General features: G+C 50.5%; 1 protein-coding gene across 3 annotated transcripts in view; it reads right to left on the reverse strand.

The window, feature by feature from the left end:
• The window catches only part of ZBTB7C (zinc finger and BTB domain containing 7C), a 365,025-nt gene that overhangs the window by 275,493 nt on the left and 69,539 nt on the right, over positions 1 to 19,993 (reverse strand). The window contains exon 2 of one of the 3 annotated variants that reach the window (XM_019937024.3): positions 16,696 to 16,922. The exons of 1 other annotated variant lie outside the window; for it this stretch is intronic. The gene's annotated coding sequence lies outside the window, so the exon portion shown is untranslated. Of the gene's footprint in view, positions 1 to 16,695; positions 16,951 to 19,993 lie in introns of all 3 variants that reach the window. One more of the 3 variants, XM_073790701.1, reaches the window with a different exon arrangement.

Below are 19,993 nucleotides of genomic sequence, written 5' to 3' on the forward strand. Positions count from 1 at the left end.
AATTATGACCCGGCCACTGCTCTCCTGGGGGCTCCAAGGCCAGCAGCAAAGACCACACGTGCATCAAGTAACCACAACACAACATCTACCATCGACTCTACAGCAGTTTACGTAGAGTCCTGCTGCCCTGTCTGGCCTGCAGCGGTCCTGCTCCTCAGACCCTGGCCGTGGACAGCTACCTCCTCTGGGCTGTCACTTCTTGCAGCCGGAAATCCTGGTCATCCGTGTGGCCGGATGGGTGACATTCCACCTCCACCCAGGGTCTGTCAGCTGCACAGTTTCCTCCTCATGTTTGGGTCCTCCCCTGCACCCCAACAGGGGTTTCCCTGTGCCCTCATTACAGGCCTCACTGTGACCAGACTATCAGAGCCCAGGGAAGCTTTAAATCCGTGGTACCCATTGAAATCACCTGGAGAAGTTGAACACTTACCGGCACCTGAGTCCCACCCCCAGCGACTGCTGTAATAGGTCTGAGGTATAGCCAAAGCTTCCAGGTGGTTCTAATGTGCAGCCAGGGTTGACAGCCACTACTCTAAGGGGACTGGTCTGGCTTCCCTGCCCCCATCCCTTACAGATGATTCATGCCCACAAGCCTCTTTCCTGCCCCACCCCACTCTCCAAGGCAAATCCCCAGGCTGGTGCATCCTCCACTGAGGTGAGGCCTCTCTGCAGGGCCTAATCAGCCCTGAGATGAGTGGAGAGCACTCACCTAAGTCACAGGGTAGGCCGGGACCCAGGCTGCCCCCCAGGCCTGGAGAGTGGAGCAGATACCCAGGACCACCGGCTTCCGCGGGCCCTGGGGCTGCTTCTAAGGCCAGAAAAGCCCTGCGGCTCAGATGCATTTAATCAAGGCTGTGCTGGCTCCCCTACCCTGCCCCTCCCCATTCTTCCTCCTTTAGGACTTGGAATGCATTTTTATTAGACTTTTCCTAGGTGAAAATGGTGACGGGCTGGGGGTGGGGAAACCGGATGGAGTGTGATTTACAATTGCCCTGAGTCCTCACACCTCCCAAGGGCAGCCACATTCGGCAGCCTGCTCAGAGCCACTGGCAGATGGGGAGCTCTGCCCAGGCTGCACTCACATCTGCCCCAGCCGGGAGCCACGTCTCTGCACAAGCACCCCAAAATCTCAAAACTGCCAAAGACCCTTTGGAAAACAGCAGGGGAAGTTGGATGCTGGGATCTGTAAGGTTCTGGCAAAGACTCCACTCAGAGAAATAGACCACGTTCCCCAAACCCCATACACATCAGATCAGGCTGCCCCTGTTATATTTTCTCTTTGCTCCAAGCAGCTCTTTTGACTCCCATCTGACTCTAAGTTCCAGGTCCAGCCTTTCATCCCTGCTCTGCCCCAAACAAGAGAGGTCATCTTCCCTGGATATAGGGTTACGAGGCACCTCCTGCTCATTTTAGAGAGGGTGCCTTTCATCAGGTCAGTTTCTGGTGGACTTAGCTCCCCTGGGCCCCTCCTGTAAATGCTATAGCAGGATTTCCCAACCTCAGCACTACTGACATTTGGGGCTTCTTTGTTGGGGAGGGAAGTCTTGTGCATTGTGGGATGTGTAGCAGCATTCCTGGTCTCTACCCACTAAATGCCAGTAGCACCCACCCTCCCCACATCTGTGACAATAAAAATGTCTACAGACATCACCAAATACCCCCCCGGAGTGGAGAGGGGGGCAAAATCGCCCCGTTGAGAACCAGTGTGCTGTAGCAATTTGACTGGGAACCACTGGAGGGCAAGGACTATGCCGGCACTTCTGATAGCTCAGTCCAGTGGCCAGTACAGAAAACCAAACGGTGTGATCTTGGTCAGGACGCCTCTAACCTAACCTCTCCGGGCTTCAGTGTCATCCTCTGTACTGATAATAATGGCCAATACGTGCTCGGGGCTGGCACTGTGCTAAGGACTTTGCATGGATTTTTTCATTTCATTCTCACTTAACCCTCACAATGTTTTTCTGGAAAAGGTATTTTACAGGTGAGGAAGTTAAGGCCCAGAGTAGTCAGGTAACTTACTCAAGAGCAGACAGCAAGAAGGAAGACGGTTTGACTCCAGAGCCACAGTCTGTACCCCCTCCCTCAAAGAGGGCCTTGGGCCTGAGACCACTTCTGAAGTCCTCTGCAGTCCCACAAATGTGCCACTCTTGATGTTGTCGCTACAAAGATAACATCCACTGGGCATCCTGTATTCTTTTTTTTTTTTTTTTTGTGGTACGCGGGCCTCTCACTGTTGTGGCCTCTCCCGTTGCGGAGCACAGGCTCCGGACGCGCAGGTTCAGCGGCCATGGCTCACGGGCCCAGTCGCTCCGCGGCATGTGGGATCTTCCCGGACCGGGGCACGAACCCGTGTCCCCTGCATCGGCAGGCGGACTCTCAACCACTGCGCCACCAGGGAAGCCCCAACCTGTATTCTTTAAATACGGGATGCCCCGCCACCCACAATACAGCTTGCTCATGTCAATCAATCCGCTCCTACTACAGTCTGTGCCAAGATCCAGCTGTCAATGAGTCATGGTGTTTACCTCTAGAGAGGAGGAAGATTTTAAAAGCCTGCTGGACATTTATTTACAACCATGGTAAGGGCTAAGAGAGGGCCTGACCCAGGCCAGAGGGTCAGGAAAGGGACAGCCTAGCTGCTCTCTGATGGGTGTGCAGGGGTTAAAGCCATGAAGGTGAGGGAGGCCAGCGCCCAGAGAGAGCAGGTGTGTATCTCCTGAGGTGGAAAAGAGCGCTGCTTGTCCTAGAAACCAAGGGAAGAGGGAGAGGGAGGAAGCAGATGACGTGGGCGGGACCTGCGGGCCCTGGCAAGAATTTCTACCTTTATCGGAGAAGCAGCAAGAAACCCTTAGGGGCTCTAAATAGGGAGAGGTCTGGTCAGATGAGCATACTCACCAGAGCAGCTACTGTGTGCTATGTGAAGACCAGGGTGGGGACGGGGTTGGCAAGAGAAAATGCAGAAGGATCTGCTGGGCTGCTGGGCAGGTCCAGCAGAGGGTGACAGGGGGCATGGAGGGACTGGCAAACTCCAGAGACACTGAACGTGCAGGTCATAGGGACGCAGGTAGGGCTGAAGCAGGAGGCCTGGAGAACCATGGTGCTCTTTATAAGAGGGGGGGACCCAGAGTGTGGGGTCCAGGTCAGGAGCTCCGTGTGGGTGCCCTGCACTTGAGGGGTGCTATGCACGACAACAACGGACCGAACGACTGACTGATCTACCAACTGATTCATGGATAAATGATGCCCAAACCTCTTTCCTGGGATGAGGCTCAGTGTGAGGCCGCCACCGACTTAGGACTCACCCTGGTCAGAAACACAGCCAAACCGCAGAAAAGACACCTGCAGGCGGCCAAGCCCTGGGGAAAGAGCCCATACGATGAAAAGGTAAGTTATTATTACTATTACCTTATCAGATCTGACGAGAGCGCAGTCAAAGGCGGGCCCGCCCCGCAGCGTGTAGCGTGATACAAATGGACTCTCAGGGGGCAGTTGGCTGTTGCGTCGGTTCTTATTCACGCAGAAGCTAAATCACGGTGCTAATGTGAACCATGTGTGAAATACCCCTTTACATGCACTAGCAATGAAAGGTCTTCGCAGACCTATAGCCAAATGAATGTGCTTCTGAGTAATGGGAATCTGCACGTGGGCATTATTTTATTACCATGCACAAGCCAGCGTCATCAAACCTTTGATGTCACGTTATAGAAAGCACTCCAGCCACCCAGGGAGGTGAGGAGACACCAGCATGGAGCCCCTCATGGAGAAAGGGACACGGAACTGCTATTCAGGGCCTGAGGATTTTAAAACTGTACTTAACACCATTAGGTTGTTCCGAGAACCACAACACGTGAGGATAGGAATGGACCTCAGGCCCTCAGCTCACCTGTGCGATGCATGAGGGAAGGGACTTGTACAGAATCGCCCGGTTCATCAGTTGCAGATCTGGGACAGGAATCCACACCCTCTCACTGGCTCAGGCCATGGTGCTTCTTCCACTGCACTCAGGACGCCAGGAATCCTTTATAGAGATTCCCAATCTCTCAGGCCCTGGCGGGAGTCTTCATTGAAACCCCCAGAGGAAATGAGAGTAAAGACTATTTCTACCAGCCCAAGTTGGCAGACAAAGGACACTGCATCCTGGCAGATGTTTTGGTGACTATGGGATGCTAGGGGACTGGGGGAAAGTTGCTTGGAAGACAGGGAAATGGCATAGGAATCTGGGAACAAAGCCTTATTGGCTTATCTGTTTATAAATAATGTATATTCTGCCTACTTCTAGAAAAGATTTGGGGTGGTTTGCAATTTAAAACACATACATGCAATAAAATAGCTCAGACTGACATCAGATTGCAGAACTGTTTTTAATAGCAAAAAAAGTTGGAAATGACCCAGGTGTCCCTCTATAGGGGGCTGGTTTAAAAAAACTGTCCATGCATCCAGTGGAATACTACACAGCTATTTTTAAAAATGAGGAATTTGCTCTGCGTACTAATATGAAGCGATTTCAAGGACATATATTTAAGGAAATAAAAAAGCAAGGTGCAGAATATACAGTAGGCTATCTTTTGTATGGCAAAGTGGTTAAGAATATATATTCAAATTTCTCCATTCTAGCATAAAGAAAACACTGAAAGAATAAACCTAAAAGTTATATAAATGGTGGCCTATAGGGGCCAACGGGGGGAGAGTGAAATCTCAGTATATACCTTTGTATGTCATTTTGATTTTTGAACTGTATAAAATGCTTCACCTACTCAAAAAGTCTAATTCAATTAAACACAGAGGAAAGGGGAAAAGGGGAAATGGGAAATAATTCTAGATGCAAGAGCCCAAAATTTCTCCCTTCTGCCCCCTCCAAAAATGGATGCTAAAAGTGCCGTGCCTGGAATCCCACGGTCACACGGACCCAGAAGTGGAGGGCGCGTCACAAGTGGAGGCCGGGCATGGAGTGAAAATGGGCAGCCTGCTGGGGCTGGCTGCAGGGGCCTGCCCTTCCTGACTCATCACCGGAGGCAGCAAGAAGCGAAGGGCTGGGACCTGCCCCAGGCCAGCATCGCTCAAGGCCTACCCACCTCTGGAGGGCTATGCCCCAGGTCTGCTCCCTGACTCAATCCCGACTCACGGCTACCACGGCTCCTGACATCAAGTGGTTCCGGAAGCAACCAAACTGCATTAAGTACCATGTTCACATTCTTAGGCTCTGCCTGCCAAGCCCACCCCACTCCGGGCCTTCCTCTCTGTATCCCCAGCATGGCCCTGGTTCCCCCAGCTCTGGGGGGCAGTGCCCTGTGCCCTCGCGTTCCTCAGCCACAGTACTTGTTGGAGAAGAATTCTGGAGAGGTGAGACGGCAGCACCCTCAGCTAAGGACGGTGACTTCGGCCGTGTAAGCGAGCTCTTCCCCTCCCAGGCTCCTCTCTGATCCCCTCCCGGAGTAGGGGGTGGCAGCCAACCATCACATCCATTAAAATGTACTGCTACCAACCTGACATCCACTGAGGAGGTGGAATTAACTCTAGCCTATTAATAAAGTATATCCATATTATAGAAAACCATGTTATAAAAAACTAGAGTGATGCGTACGAGTAGTTTTTAAAAGATTATATTAAGTAAAAACACAAGCTGCAGAACATAATACAATACATCGCTTGATCCCATTTTTGTGTAATATTGATCTATTTTTCCAGATCCATGGTAACAGTATAAATACAGATAGTGATATGAATGTAACAGTTCCCTGAATTCTTGACAGTGATGATCTCTGGGGTGGGGGTGGGGGTGTCTCACAATTGCCTTCACTTTCTCCAACACGTGTATATTATTTTGTTTTCTTATACAAAGCAATTATTATTTTTGTAATCTGAACATAGATCTCTCTCATGCATTGCATACGTTGCTGGTCTGGTGGGTCTAGTCGGAGATTCAGTGGAAGAACTCCCCTCCCGACCCTGCACCATCCAGCAGATGGGAAACTGAAGCCCAGAGAGGTCAAGTGACTTTCTTGGCATCACACAGTGAGTTAACAGCAAAGCTGGGCGGAGAGCTCCTATCTCCTGACTCAGCCCTGCACTCTTTCCACTACACCTTGTAGCCTGAAAATAAAATCAGTGTGTATTTGTGGAGGGTTCTTTATGTGGTTGGTAGGGGAAAATAGGGGGAATATTGGCAAAAAACAAAACAAAACAAAAAAAAACTTGGCACTCCAGGAGTCACTACCTGGCTGCCAGGTCAATACCACCTCCATTGACTCATGAAATATTCCAGACAAGTATTCATTTAAAGATGAAACATTAACTGTAAATCAACACCTGGAGTGAGTGCTAAGTTACAAAGTGAATTAGAATAATTGGGTAAATCGATGGCCGGTCTCAGCCCCAATGGCCACCTGACTGTTACCCACCAGAGCTGGGAGAAGGTCTACCCTCTGACTCAGAAAAACAACAGAAGGTCAGGGTCAGGTGAGGCTCCTTTAAGGAGTATCTCTCTAACATAAAAATAATTGCCACTGCCTCCCCAAAAGCACCTGAAATGGCAGGATGCACATTAATCAATGAACAAGTGTTATTAAATCTTGTGTTGCACTGGGCTCGGAAGGCCTGGCTGACAGGCATAAAGATGGTGGCCTCTTCCATATGGTCACTGCTTTACAACTCGGAAAGGCTTTCACTCATCCCGCTGGAGCCTCTTGATGTCACGTGGCCAGCAGTTCTCAACCTTTGTTTTGTGTCTGAGGAAGCAGTTCCATGACTTGCTCAGGGTCCCACAGGGCAGTTTCCAAGGCAGAGCTGGACACCAGATCTGCCAGACTTGGTCCCGTGTGCTTCTCTCACACCCCGCCCTGCTGGGGGCACCAGCGTCCAGAAAAGTAGACGAGCGGCCTCTGGGAAAGTGGAATGGCCAAAAAACACAATACAAAGCAGTCTAGAGTCGGGGCTACGTCTCTCCCCACTGGACCACCAGTGGACACCTTTTGCCACTCTGAGATTTTTGTCTTTTGAGGACAGTTTGCATGTGTGGGTTTGCATATGAAATACACACGAACACATTTTTTAAATGCTTGACTAACTCTTTATACTTCTTGAACTGTTTCTGCATACACTGCCCATTAAACTCTCTTTCTGTAGGTAAACGATGTCAGCAGGACAGGTAATCTAATTATTTCCAGTTAACAGATAAGGAAACCAAGGCTCGGGGCAACTTGTCCCATGTCTTATTACTTCTCAGTGGCAGAGGGGGAAGCCAAGGGCTCTCTCTGGATCATTTCATTTCATGCTCCCAATTCATTCATTTCATTTCATCCTGGGAGAGAGGCGTGGTTGCCCCATCTTACACCTGTGGACACAGAGGCCCAGGGAGACTAGGCCACCTGCCCCAAGTGGCAGAGCCAGAACCCAGCACCCTGGGCCCACAGCTGGGTGTGAGGTGTGCAATTGCAGGGAAGGTCCACAGTGGGGCAGGCGTTGAGTAGGTCCTTCCCCAAATACCAATACTAACAATAGCTTTCTGAGCTTTCAAATGTGCCAGGAGTGGGCTGAGCTCTGTCCACACAGGACTCTTGAGGACAAGGCATGTGGCCCAGTTGTCTCTGAATCCTTGAGTGGCACAGAGCTGAGCCCCCTTGTTGACCTGAAGCACCCACCACAACCCTGTCCTTTTCTAGGACCTTTTCTTCCATTTCTGCTGTGCAAATTAAAGGACAGTGTGGGCTCTTACCTAACAAGTGCCTTTTTTAAAAATATATTTATTTATTTTTGGCTGCGTTGGGTCTTCGTTGCTGCACACGGGCTTTCTCTAGTTGTGGTGAGCTGGAGCTACTCTCCATTGCAGTTCACGGGCTTCTCATCGCAGTGGCTTCTCTTGTTGCGGATCACAGGCTCTAGGCGCGCACGCTTCAGTAGTTGTGGTCTGCGGGCTGCAGAGCGCAGGCTCAATAGTTTTAGAGCACGGGCTTAGCTGCTCCGTGGCATGTGGGATCTTCCCGGACCAGGGCTCGAACCCGTGTCCCCTGCATTGGCAGGCAGATTCTTAACCACTGAGCCACCAGGGAAGCCCCACTAACAAATGCCTTTGATGGCCATTCATGCCAAATAACGCCATGCACACCCCCTGGGAGGAGTGAGAGCCCCCCATCCAGCTCTCCACACCCAAGAAACTGAACTGGCTCCCAAGGCTGCCTCAAATCCCTTCACCTTTACTGGAGCAACTGCGGCCCACCTTTTGCAAGATTTCCACTCAGGCCATCTTCTCTCTCTGCCCTAGCAATGATTTGCTGATGATAATAAACATTTCCACATGAAGGCTTGGGTGTCTCTGAGTCATAATTTATTGCTTTGTTTCTGTGGTTGATACTTTTTTTTTTCTTTTTGCTTAGAAGACAGGGCAGGAGTGAATGAGCCTGGACGGGATGAGTAATCCCAGCTTCTCTAAACTCTGGTGGGAAGACGGAAACGAGGGGTGGAGCCAGAGAGGAGAGGATGGGAGTGGCTGGCAGGGCCGGGCAGGGGGAGCACGACCCCAGTTCCGGACAGGGAAGACTTGGGTCCCCAAGTCAGATAATACTGTAATCCAAACAGGGTTTATGTGCTCAGCTGCAGCCTGTGGGCGTGTGGAAGCGGGAGACAGGGAAGTATTCTAGCTGAGTGATCCATAACCAACAAAGGGATGGTCTGTCCAAATCTTCCCCAGGCTTCAAGGCCCAGGTCAAGTGCCACCTCCTCCAGGTGGCCTTCAAGGATCACTCCAGCCAAGAGCAATTCCCTTTTCCTCTGAATCTGAACCTTTTGTTTATCACTAGGGTTAGATGGCTTTGCCCCGTCACTGTTTATTTGTACTGCTTCTCCAGTTCCGTCGTGAGCTCCCAAAGGGCAAAGAACTTGTTTTTACCTCCTCTGTACCTTTTAAGTTTGTGACACCCAGGATAGTCTATCCCTTGGGTGATGTTAGACCACACCTATACACAGAGCCAGGAGTCTCCAAGCAAACATTTGTGGACCGAGTTTCAGAAAATGGCACTAAATAATAATCACACAATTTAACCTTTGGTCTTGGGCTTTATACTGCACGAAACCCTTTCATAATCTTGGAAGGTAAGTGGCAGGTGATATGAAGGTCATTTTACACGTAGGAAAACTGAGACTTAGAAAGTTTGAGTGATTGACCAATGACAAGTTAGTAAATAGAAACAGCTCTGGAACCCAGGTTTCTGACCTTCCTGATTATCCTTAGGGGAGCTGAAAGTTTCTGTCTCCTCTGAAGCACATGACAAATTATTTGGGGGAACATGGCACTGCTATGCACCACCACTCCCCCCCTCTGCGAGATGCACAGTACATGTTAACATCCATTCACAGTATAGCCGACGTTCTGAAGAAACCTGTTTGGCTTAGTTCAATGCAACCTTCTCCAAACTTACCTCACCTGGAACCCTTTTGCATGGGACACCTACAGTATCCTGAACTGGGGAAATGTTCTACTGTCTCACTGCTACTTTCCTAAAGGGTAAAGCATGTTCCCAGGAGAAGCTGTATATTATGGATGAAGAAAGGCTTAAGCTAGATGAAGAAAGCTCTAATTGTGAAATTTCAGGGCTCAGGCAACCAGTAAGGACATTTATTATTATTTTACTTTTTATTATTGAACGTTTCAAATACACACAAAACAGAAGAGAATAATAAGTCCCCACATACCCATCACCAATTACCAAACCAGCTTCAACAATATTCAGCAATTTGTTCTTGCTTCATCTTTTTTTATCTAAAATATTTTAGAGAAAATCCCAGACATCATCTGTAAATACTTCAGTATGTAACATTGCTACAGTATTACACACCCTAAAAAAATTAACAGTAATTCCTGGGTATAACAGGGGCAAGACGGGAATAAAGACGCAGACCTACTAGAGAATGGACTTGAGGATATGGGAAGGGGGAAGGGTAAGCTGGGACAAAGTGAGAGAGTGGCATGGACATATATACACTACCAGACGTAAAACAGATAGCTAGTGGGAAGCAGCCGCATAGCACAGGGAGATCAGCTCGGTGCTTTGTGACCACCTAGGGGGTGGGATAGGGAGGGTGGGAGGGAGACGCAAGAGGGAAGAGATATGGGGACATATGTATATGTATAACTGATTCACTTTGTTATACAGCAGAAACTAACACACCATTGTAAAGCAACTATACTTCAATAAAGATGTTAAAAAGATTTTAAAAATATAAAAATAAAAAAATAATAATAGTAATAATTCCCAGGTATCTAACGCACAGCCTGTCCCTAACCTCCTTGATTCTCTCAAATAGAGTCAAAGTAGACTTGGGTCATGAGTCAAACTGGACCCACAGAGGCCATTCGGTTGGTATATCTCTTAAGACTCTAAATCTGTAACAATTCCCTCACATCTCGCCATTATTTCCCCTGGACCTCCTGTTGGGAAGACAGGGCATTTGTCCTGAGGAGCCCTCTCGTTTTGGATCTGGTGGCGGCCTCTCTGCTGGGCTTTCCCACGTTCCTCCAGCTTCTGCACAAGGTGGTCGTTAGATTTACAGGCAGGAGCAGTTTTTTTGTTTTGTTTTTTTTGTTTGTTTTTTGTTTGTTTGTTTGCGGTATGCAGGCCTCTCACTGTTGTGGCCTCTCCCATTGCGGAGCACAGGCTCCGGACGCGCAGGCTCAGCGGCCATGGCTCACGGGCCCAGCCACTCCGCGGCATGTGGGATCTTCCCAGACCGGGGCACGAACCCATGTCCCCTGCATCGGCAGGTGGACTCTCAACCACTGCGCCACCAGGGAAGCCCTAGGCAGGCGCAGTTTTATGTTCAGCTTTATGGTGGGAAAGTGTCCTGGGTGGTGCTGTGTCCTTCCCGTCACATCACATCTGGTGGTCCACTTTTAGCAAAGCTAATATTGATCCATGGCTTTGGATGCTGGGGGGATATATCTTTTTGAGCAACTAGGTCTTCCCAGTATCTCCAAAGTCGTATCACATTCTCGAATTTGGTTCTAGATACATCTCTAGCCTGGGATTTCATGGAGGACGCTCTACTACCATCAGCTCCAAAATTCTATCAGCCTATCCCTTCCTAGGCTATCTCTGGGTGACCTTTTACCTTTTTTTTTTTTTTAAATAAAGAAAAGACACTTTTAAATGACCAGACAAGCCGGGGACCCTGTCTTCCCTTCTGGCCAGGTGCTACCAGCAACTCCATGGGCTTAGCGGGAGTCCCAAGGTCTCCACAGCCCATGGATTCCTCCACCCATCTCTTTGGAGATGAGTCAGAATCTCAAGGAGAACAAGAACACATAGCTGAACATGATAAATATGCATCCAAAATTTTTAAAAACCAAATTACACAAATCATGCTTATTCTGAGAGGTTCGTTTTGCCAGGGGTCCCTAGCGCTCCAATCAGCATAATTAAATAGCAGGGTCTCTCTAGAATTGATTGTGGTTTTCACATTTTTTATCATCCAAGGACCATTTCAGCGAGATGATTTTAAGCTAATAAGAACCCCCAAATTAGAAACTAATTAAGGAGATGGAAAATACAAACGTATTTGTTTTTAGTCGGGCACTATTTTTATCAGAGGAATCATGAAAAATTAAAATTGTCAAGTACCAACATGAAGGTTGTCAGTCAAGGGCAATGTGGCTTTCCGCCCCTCCCTGCTGCAAAATTTTAAGGTGATATGTCAGAAGCTGTTCCCTGTGGGCCCCCAGGAAGCAATAAAGAGACTAATTTTGAAGAGCAGAATTACACACTGCTAGACTTGACGAGGAAAAGGGGGTTGCCATAATACTCTCAGCTCTTTGGTGATTAAGAGTCATAGCACCTCTTGCTTTTTGAACGCATGTGTGCCTGGCAACAGCATTAAATCATTGCAGGGCACTTTCTCATGCTCATTTAACAGATGAGAATGTTAAGGCCCGGGGAAGTTGAGAGATGTGTACAGGGTCACAAAGCAAACTTAGAAAGAATCTAGACTATATCGCTACCTAAATATGCTTGATTTTATGACACTCCCTCCTCATCGTCCCCCACATGCGCCATAGATTACCTTTTAAAATAGATGCTAAGTCACAATGACACTGCTTTGGAGGACTCTTAGGATTCGTGACAGCCTTGAGAGCTCAGGGCCCAGGAGAGGAACAGGAAGCAGAAGCCAGCTGCCCCCGGGGGGAGGAACAACACAGGGACCCACAGACGGTTGCGGTGAGCATCCAAGGACTACTGACGCAACCTCACACAATTAGATGTTGACTCAACCTTGAAAATGTCATTTCAGTCCCCAGGGCTGGAGAATTCCCATCCGTCTATAGACTTGGCACTGATTCCAGCATGGCTGACACCCGGTTACTCTTGGCATCACCGACCTGTACCTCCTTACCCTGCTCCCTCCACCCCAGCCCTAAGGACAGGGGATCTACCTGCAGACACTCTATTCAAACCTCCTTTCCCATCGCAGAATTCTCACCAAATCCAAGCCAGGCAGGTGAAGAGAACCCTTCCTTAGCTCCAGGCCTCTCTCCCCTCAGGCCCAGAAAAGATGGATTGGGAACATTCTTGATAACCTTGATAATCTAGGGCAGATTCCAAACTCAGGGGGATGAGTTAGAGACCCCACACAACAGGCTGAAGAAAACTAAGGATGTCAGGGAAACCTGCCACTGACACACAGGAGACAAAGGATTATTAGTTGAGAGGTGCTCGCCCGGCAGGGAGGAACCCCCAGGGGAGCACTGAGCGGGGCCCACGGATGGGAGGACAGTGCGTGATGATGGCCCAACCTGCCACGTGATGCCAAGTGGAAGGGCACGTTTAGAATCAACCCAGCTCCCAACCAAGAAACCACGCCAGGTAGGGAATTAAGAGTCTTAATAACATTTTATAATTGTATGCAGGTCTTTCACATACACTATCTCATTTGAGTCTCAGAAAAACGCCAAAGGCAGAAATTATTTAACCCATTCCTCAGGTGGGGCTGGGCTTAGGGGAACTGGATTTTGTGGAGTGCCAACCTTATGCCAGTGACATGTGTCAGGACACATACGTAGCAATTACTATTTTCTGCTGCTGTTGGGAGCCCGTGACTGGGGCAGATGTCATTCACAGAGTAATAAAAAGTACCCTCTCCCAAGCCCAGAAGGAGCAGCCATGTCTATGACAGCAGGCTCCCTGGCCCTCACAGGGAGTAATCTGTACTTTTATGGCTGGTAAAGAAAGGAGGCAGGTAAGGTAGGGATGGGCCTTTGTTTCAAAGGCTGAGGCTGGGAGACAGGAGAGAAAGGGGATGAAGGACAAGCAGCTTTTCGAGTAGGGTGCCTGGGTCGGGTCCCAAGACACTTGGGATGGCTTAGGTGATGGGTCCTCGGGTGGCCGGCACCCCCTCGGCCCACTGAAACACAGTGCCACGGTGGCGTCCATCCTCTAGAGATGAAAGCCCGGGGGCCCCCGCCTTCTCTACAGCAGAGCCGACACAGGGGCACAAGCTGCCTGCAGGACCTGTCTCCTCCAGGTGACCACACGGCTCTGGATAAGGAGGGCCACAGGCAGCCCCCCTGGGCCAAGGTCCAGGCTCACCCCCTGCCCATCTGTCCTGCCCCACAAAGCCCCACAGTCCTCATGCAACAGAAGGGTAGAAACAGAACTACAGAAATTCCTGCTAGGACACTTTTGCCACACTTAGCCCATAGGGAACTCAACCCGGTTTTCATTTAATTTAGGAAAATAAAAAGCATTATTTCTTGACGTGGAATGTCACAGAGTAATGATTATTTCATTTAGTCCTCAAAGTTACCCAGCAAAACAGACATTCTTAGTGCCACTTTCAATGCAGCTTCTGAAGCTCAGAGAGCTTTGGGAACTGCCTGGGGTCAGCCCGGGACCAGTAAGTGGTGGCATCTGAGGCCAGCTGGGAAGACCTGCAGCCAGGGCTGGTTCTAGAGAACATACGTTACCATCCAGAACAAGCGATTCAAGACATCTCTGATTCTTCAAGCCAGTTTCCCCAGGAATTCATTTCAGATGTGTCATGAGAAGAGGACAGAATAGTAAGTCCTGTTGTCTAGCTCAGGATACACCTGGCCTCTGGGTGCCCCTGGGCAAAGATGCTCTAAATTCTAGACCTAAGCTGTCCAATAGAATAGCCACTAGCCACAGGTGCTGCTGAGCACTTGCAATGTGGATGGTCCAAACGGAGATAAACTGTAAGTATCAAACGCACTCTGGACCTCGAAGACTTTGTATGAAAAGAAGAATATAAACTATCTCATTAATAATCTTTATATTCACTCCAAGTTGCAATGATAATACTTTGGACATGTTGAGTTAAATGAAACATTATTACAATTAATTTCACTTGCTTCAAACTGAAAATCCCACGAGACTGGCTCATGCTCAGTCTCTCTGGGCAGCCCTGCTCCAGGTCCCAAGTCTTGCCTCGGTTTCTGTACCCGACTCATCCTGCCCCACACTCCCTAGAGCAGCGCTGGAAGCCCAGGAGGCAAGACTCTCCAAGCATTCCGAGAATGTCCTCTCTTCTCAACACGTCTGTAAATTCCTGGACCCACCCCTCCCTCCCTCCATCCTACGCAGTGCCCAGAAAGCTTCCCCAGGCCCAGCAACTGCCGCAGCACTCACAGGCAATCAGCATTTCTGAGTGTTTGGATCCACCTTAAACTACATTTTCCACGGCCAGAGGAATGCCGAGAACCAGGTTTTCAAAGCCCAGGCCTCAAACCCTGGTCACAATCAGAAGCCCTGGGAATTGGGATGTGTTTCTCCCAGCCTTCTTTGCTCCCTCCCCTCTCAGACCATAAGCTCCTCCAAGAGCAGAATAATGGAAGAAAACTAAATGATTGATCACTTACTATGGTGCCAGCTGCTGTGCTAAATGTTTTTCATGCTTCATTTTATTTAATTCTCCCAACCAGCCTGTGAGTGAGAAAGTCTTGTCCCCATTTTGAAGACAGAAGCCTGAGGCTCCCAGAATCCCAGCTCTGTCTCCACTCCCATGTTTTTTCCTCTGCCCCACGTTCCCTCCCCTGGGAACAGACATACCTCATACATCTTTGTATGTCTGGCACGTTTGCACGTAGTACAAAATAGGTACTCGGTAAATATTGGGAAACTAGGTTAAGAAACTTCTAGATTCAACCCTTTGTTCTTTCTTGACTTAATCAGAAAGTATTTTGCCCCTTACCTTCCTTAGGCTAAGTCCTCACCCACCACCTGTAGGGCTGGGCCTCTTCTACCTCCTCCTGCCCCCACATCACCTCCCATCACGAGGGCCCACAGGGTCAGCCCGGCCCAGGTCCCCAGTCAAGCCTAAAATGCACAGACTGCCTGCTCCACTGAGAGGTGGGGGTCTGAGAATAGCCCAGAGCTGGTACACTAGGGTCTAGGGTGCCCGGGGACACAGCTAGCCCCAGGAGACTGTGAAGATACCAGCTCCCTCCAGGCCTAGCCAGACCCCTAACTATCCTCACCAGGGTCCCCAAAGCTCGATTCCCCTGCCATTTATTCATATAGACAGGAGCCAAGTCCTGGGCCCACCTGGTACCTGTGGCTGAGACATTTCCTAGAGCTGGGCTCAGCTTTCTGGATTCCTTCTTCATCTTATTCTCTCTTCCTGACTTAGAACAAGGCCACCCAGAAGTCCTAATGCTCTGCCCCTCCCCACCCCTTGGCTTGGCTTTGTGGACCCTGACACTGGCCTGCACTGGAATGGAATTTGCCACACCCTCTTGGGCCTCCTGCCCCAGGTCATTGGCCCTCTCCCCCTGCCCTGGTCAGTTTCCCAAGGCCCCAAGCTATTTTTGCTCCCGCCCCAGCCTGCCGTTTTCCTCATGGCGGAAATCGCCAGAGTGGTACCCAGGATGACACACACAGTGACGACCAGATGGCCAATGGAACAGGCCCTCCACTACGTCAGAGCTCATCTTCGGGGTCTCCAGTACCACTGGACCCGGGTCCTTCCAGCCTCAGGGTCCTGCCCTCTAGGCTCTGGGGACCTTCTCAATGCTTTCTGCCTTGGCTGACCTCCTCAGATTACCTGCTAGACCCGGGGTGTCTGCCAGCCCCCGCCTGTGCTCTCCAGACCGCCACCCATGACCTCCCCAAGTCAGCCTTGGTCATCTGTTACTTGCCCTGGCATCCTTGGAGGGACGAAGGCAGCCACAAAGTCCCTATTTCCTTTTTTACAAGAAATACCAACCCGTCACCTCACCCGTCATTCAAGAAATCTGACCCAACCCAGAAGCCTTCTCAGCCAATAAGGCCTCCAGGTCTGTCCCTCAGGTATCGCTGATCCATGAAAGAGCTCCTGCACCCCTCGCTGCCTTTGTTTCCCCACTGGCATCCATGCCCTGCTTCCCAAGGGAGCTGATGGGAAATAATGACTTCCTGATTTGTTACTCTAAGGTCTTCAAACAAGAGGGGATCCATCCATATGGCATCAGGCCTTCCTATAAGGTATAGTAAGTGAACCCACCTGATGCTAAACCTGCTGGTGCCTAGCTCCAGCAAGAGCTTGGGGCAGGAACTAATAACTGTAAACATCCATCTATTATCTTACCAGGCCTTACTCTGCTTTGTCTGCATGGCTATCCTCCCAAAAGTTGACATTTTATGTCTACTGCAGGCTGATAGATTCTCCTACCTGCCACATCATTCAGAAAGGACTGATGAACCTCAGGTTCATTACCTGTCATCACACCGTGGACATGTCACTTGGGGCCGAAGTATCAATTCTTCGTGAGTCTCCCCGGTGATACAGTCTCCCGACTTGGAGGCTCCAGGTCCCACGAGCTGCAGGCTGCGCTCACTCCTCAGGCCCTGGTGGCCTTCATGCCATCCCTTACTGCTCTCCTGGCTGGCCTACTCCTCATGGGTAGAGAGGCCTTCTGAGTTCCCAGCTGCTTCAGAGGAGACCTGTAGGAAGAACAAAGGTCCCTGTGACCTACCAGGGCCAGAGACACATGTCCAAGTTTTAGCTGTTCTAGAACTTTCCAGCCATCTTTTTTCTCTCTATTATTAGATCTTGTAACTCCAGGTGACTATACAGAGTCTACCTCAGCTAGGGACTTCACTGCCAGTGTGCCACCCACCAACCCTACCCCCCAAGCCCCAGCATGCGCGTGCAAACACACACACCCCTTCCTTCTTGTCTCCTCACCTTGGCATATGTCGTTCCATCTGCCTGAGAGACCCACCTTCAGTCACTCATCCTACCCACCATTCAGAGTTTAGCTCATACCCACCAACAGAACCTCACTGCCCCAGGAAAGAGGAAGGACCTGGGTGTCCTCCCTCCACCAATGAGACCCACGAAGAACAAGGCCATGTCTACCAGGGACACGCCTCCACTCTTGTAGCCCAGGCCCTGGGACAAGGCTTCCGGTGTGCTGTGGTGTGGGGGCTCCAGGAAGGCCACCCACCTGCGGCCTCCTTTCACAGCCCTTCTCTCAGAGTGAGAGACAAGGGTACAGATGCAAACCTCGCTGGGTGAGGGACACAGACACTGCTCTGCTGAGTGACCACATTTCAGAGCCAAGACCGCAGCTCACACTCGGGGGTGGCAGGGGGCAGGTAGGAAGGGGCCCCAACGAGAAGAAGCCACGCCTCAGCACGCAGATCTCCTGGGTTCTGGAGACCGGGGCCACACTGGCCGCAGCCCTGCATCTCTGACCAGGCATGGCCTCCAGCTCCCGGGGCCACTGCCCAGACAGCTGTGACCCTGAGCTCCACCCCAACCTCGGGGTCCTCTGGGCCTCAGTGGGCCCACGGCTGAGAAGGGGCTGTGGCAGGTGGAGAGTGTCCACCAGGGCATCCAGTGCTGCAGGAAAGGGGGAGCACCATGGACAGGGATGAGGGTAGCAAAGGGAGGCAGGGACCTGGAGTCCCATGGATTTTGTAAGCCTGACAATGACAGTGTCTTACACACATACCCTGATTTATACCCTTCAAGCTGCTTTGGCATCCACTGAACCCATGTGGTTTCACAGTAGTGACATAAAGGGGTATTTTTTTTTAAGGTTGTTTTAGAGATGAGGAAACAAAAGCACAGAAAGGTTGAGAATCTCACTCAAGATCCCACAGGAAGGTAGTGAAAGAGTCAAGACTGGCATTTCTGACTCCCAGTTATCATTCTTTTCAGCAAGCCCCTTGGTCCTGGGTTAATGTCCTACCACGTCAGGGGAATGGTGGGTCGGTAGGAGCAGGGAGGATGACGGGAACAGAGGCATGCTTGGCCTTCTGTGGGGGGATGGGGAGAAGAGAGAACAGGAGGAGGATGGAGCCTGTGGTTTCTCCCCTGCTGGGAGGGTCTAGGCGAAGAAGACACAGAGAAGAGAGTGATAAACAGGGAAGGCAGGAATGTGGAGGCCCCTAGCTGACAGGAGCAGCTCAGGCAAAGAGGGCGCTGCTGTGATAAACAGCCACAGCTTGGGAGGGGGGAGAGTGCCGACACTGAGCCTCCAGGGCAACCCGGCTTTACAGCTCTGGCCTCCGAGGCATTGCTGGGCAAGGCAGCCCTGGGGATTAGAAGCCCCTCTGAAAGAACAAAGCAGTTATTGGTATTACCTTCTAAAAGCATATACACACATCAGTGCTCTTTTGTATATGGGATATATTCCTGAATAATGAAAATGAAAAAACGCCACCGCGCAGTTCCAGCCCTACGAAGAAAGATCTCAGCTGCTCCTGGACAATGGGATTCTCTGCTTGATTCCAACGCTGCTCTACTTCTGCTCTCCAGGAAGAAGTCACAACCTAGGAAACTCCTACCTAGCAGGAAGGCAGGCCGAGATCCTTCTAGAATAGGCAGCACAGGCCAAAGGCCAGGAAACCCAGGATAGGTGGCGATGCATGGAGTTCAGCGGAAAAAGGACGCCAACACCAAAGGCAGCCAGGAGCTCGGTGCAGGCCCACATGCCCAACGGACCACACCTCAAAACATCAGGCTACGGGAAGAATGGAAAGTCATCCCCTGGTGTTATTATCATCGCTCTGTGTCCCGGGCACCCCGGGGAAGGGGAGGGGGTCCTTGTTCTACCCAGTAAGACGTGAGCCCTACTACACGTGCACCAGATGCCGTGGGGAAAGGAGGAGAAACTGCACCCTTCAGAAGCCGGTTACCAGCCTGTCCCATGGGCTGCAGGATCACCTGGCGGCTGTAGCTCCGGAAGCAAACAGCTAGAGCACGTCAGTTTTTGCTGGGGGTGGGAGAGTGGGGATCGGAGTCCTTCTGAGCCCTCCTGCAAGGTGGGGTTGAAACATATTCACAGCAGATGGTGCTGTCGCCCTCACTCGGGATTCTCATTCCTAATTATCTGTGCCATCCACTCTCAGCCATATGAAAAGACAATTTTTCCCAAGGACGGGACACCTAGGGCAGCAGCAGAGGGAAAGTAGGGCAGCCTTGTGTTCGATTCGGGATCTCACTCTCCCTGGGCGATTTCGCCATCCTCTGACCTCCGTGGTCTGCTGCATGCATCGCATGGCCGCCCCTCCCGCCTCTGAGCCTGCATTTCCTTTACCATAAAAAGAGGGGGTGAGTCCAATCCCTAGGGTCCCCTTCAGTCCCACAGTGCTAGCATGCTACAAGCATGGCTCTTTTCCTTTGAACTTTAAGTTCCTTGGGAGTAGAGATTGAGTTTCCATTTGTTCCTCCATTCATTTGCTCACTTGCTTATCTTGTTCATTCATTCATTCACTCATGCATTCAGTCAGTTATATAGGAGATACGAAGAGACTATCTCTTCAGCCTTCTTGACCACTGCATGGAGCTCTCTTCCCCTGGGATGTGGAGGGAGGAGGGAAGGATGGAGCAGGGTGAAGTGGAGGTGCAAGGGGCTTCATCCTGGGCACTGGCTTGGCATCAGCTGTGGGAGGGGAATCCCATTGCATTTGTGTTCTCTCTGAGGATTCTGCTGCAGGAAGGCAGAGTCCTCTCCAGAGAGCTGAATGTGGTAAGGAAGCCACCTTGGTCCCCAGGGCAGGCG

Source organism: Tursiops truncatus, chromosome 13 (genome assembly GCF_011762595.2).
Source record: "Tursiops truncatus isolate mTurTru1 chromosome 13, mTurTru1.mat.Y, whole genome shotgun sequence".
NCBI classification, from domain to species: Eukaryota; Metazoa; Chordata; class Mammalia; order Artiodactyla; family Delphinidae; genus Tursiops; species Tursiops truncatus.